The sequence below is a fragment of the Anomaloglossus baeobatrachus genome, chromosome 6 (genome assembly GCF_048569485.1).
Source record: "Anomaloglossus baeobatrachus isolate aAnoBae1 chromosome 6, aAnoBae1.hap1, whole genome shotgun sequence".
Taxonomy (NCBI): Eukaryota; Metazoa; Chordata; class Amphibia; order Anura; family Aromobatidae; genus Anomaloglossus; species Anomaloglossus baeobatrachus.
Window position 1 is genome coordinate 77,178,605 of NC_134358.1, and position 2,674 is coordinate 77,181,278.

The window sequence follows — 2,674 nt, forward strand, 5'->3', positions numbered from 1 at the left end:
CAGGACCTGTAGCGATCGCACCCCCGCACACATCACATCACACACACAACCACCCTTCAGATCGCTCATACACACTCACTACATCCAGCGATACTAATCCTGAGAAGCCAAGCGGTGGAGCGCAAGGACCTGGGACACATGACTTCCTCCCATCCCTGCAGCCGGGGTAGATGCTAGAATGTACGGGCTCCTGACAGGCATAACCTAACGGACGCACTCTGTACCGCTAGATGGATGGAGTGTGTGTGTGTGATATCTGATGTGTGTGTATGAGTGTCTGTGTTAACCAATGTCCAGGAAGCAGAAATACATGGCAGACACCATCCAATTTTCCAAAGTGCTTCTATGGGTCCGACTATTGAGTCCCGTAGAAGGACAAGGACGTGCGAAACGGCCGTCGTCCATTAGGGGGCCTGCACTCGGTTCTCTCCCCGCTACTTTTAACTGCACATGATGATGGAATAAAGCACTTTGGAAAATTGGATGGTGTCTGCCGTGGATTTCTGCTTCCTGGACATTGGTTTCGATTTTCTTTTCCCTGTCTACGTGCACCCATGACCATTGTTTCCATAAGGAGGACTAAAGCTGACCTATAAACCCGACTATGAGGTATTGCACGGTTTGGTGCAGAAACCGCCTCTGCATACTATACTTGAGTGTCTGTGTTATCAGTATGTGTGTGTGTCCGTCCAGCAGCAGGAAGCAGCGTGCAGCATACTTACTAGCAGTGGCTGCTGGAGATCACATGGAGGACTTCGCGGTCACTCAGCCGTCTGGGTCTGGTAAGTATGAGTCTCCTGAGAAGGGGGGGGTCTGTTTCTTTGGGGGGGGTAAGCTTACACCCAACCATGTTTCTCCAAGAATAAGACCTCCTCCGAAAATAAGCCCTAGTGCTTTTTTGGGGGCAAAAAAAAGTATAAGATAGTGTCTTATTTTTGAAAAAACACGGAAGAAGCAGGGCTCAAGTCATGTAAAGCTAGAAAAAAGCTAATCATCAATGAGAAGCAAAGGAGAGCCAGGCTGAAGTTTGCCAAAGACCATAAGAATTGGACCATAGAGGACTGGAGTAAGGTAATCTTCCCTGATGAGTGTCGGTATCATTATCCCGCACCCCGAGTGTCAGTATACGTGGAGGGGGAGGGGAGAGGCCCTGGTCCAAACTTTGCATCGGGGCCCATAAAACTCTAGTTACGCCACTGGGTTACAGGTGTCGGATCCCGGCCCATCAGATATTGATGACCTGTCCTAAAGATAGACCATCAATGTAAAAGTAGAGGCTAACCCCTTTCAATTGACATCTTCCTGTGATGCCCAGCCATGGGCCGCAGACCCCAGGTGGAGATGGTAGCCATTGCGGCTGCCACAATCACATACGAGGATATTGGGAGTTATTGCAGTCACACCATGTAAATCACCAAGAGCAGAATTTAAATGGTTAAACAGCATCAATTGTTTTGTGAAAGCACAAAATATTGTGGCATTTTACTGTAGAGACCTTTCAAAAAATGGCAAAACTCTCCGAGTCAGTACGATTCTGTTGATATCAAATGTGTGTAGGGTTTTTTTATTTTACATTTTACTGATTTTGAAAAACTTTATGAAAAATAAAAACCCTTTGCATCGTCTCTTGAATCACTGTCACTGGTGCACGGCGGGGTCATGTCTCTGGTGCACGGCGGGGCCGTGTCTCTGGTGCACGGCGGGGCCGTGTCTCTGGTGCACGGTGAGGCCGTGTCTCTGGTGCACGGTGGGGTCGTGTCTCTGGTGCACGGTGGGGCAGTGTCTCTGGTGCACGGTGGGGCAGTGTCTCTGGTGCACGGTGGGGCAGTGTCTCTGGTGCACGGTGGGGCAGTGTCTCTGGTGCACGGTGGGGCAGTGTCTCTGGTGCACGGTGGGGCCGTGTCTCTGGTGCACTGTGGGGTCGTGTCTCTGGTGCACGGTGGGGCAGTGTCTCTGGTGCACGGTGGGGCCGTGTCTCTGGTGCACGGTGGGGCAGTGTCTCTGGTGCACGGTGGGGCAGTGTCTCTGGTGCACGGTGGGGCAGTGTCTCTGGTGCACGGTGGGGCAGTGTCTCTGGTGCACGGTGGGGCCGTGTCTCTGGTGCACTGTGGGGTCGTGTCTCTGGTGCACGGTGGGGCAGTGTCTCTGGTGCACGGTGGGGCAGTGTCTCTGGTGCACGGTGGGGCCGTGTCTCTGGTGCACGGTGGGGCCGTGTCTCTGGTGCACGGTGGGGCAGTGTCTCTGGTGCACGGTGGGGCAGTGTCTCTGGTGCACTGTGGGGTCGTGTCTCTGGTGCACGGTGGGGTCGTGTCTCTGGTGCACGGTGGGGCCGTGTCTCTGGTGCACGGTGGGGCAGTGTCTCTGGTGCACGGTGGGGCCGTGTCTCTGGTGCACGGTGGGGCCGTCTCGCTGAGGGAGCTGCAGATGTTGTTATTCCTGGGTTTTGTATCTTTTCTGTGGTCTGTTGTCATTTGGGGGGTGATATGTGGGTCATGTGTAACTGTCCTATAAACTCCTCCGCCCGCCCTGGGTGTGACGGTAGAGGCAGCCCCCAGTATGGCGCCTCCCAAGGCTGGCGCCGCCCGCTCAGACGTTATTACCTAACCTCACTCCCGCCATCTTCCGGGCACACGGTGCGGTCACAGCCGGACAGTGCAGGACGGCAGCCCCGGCC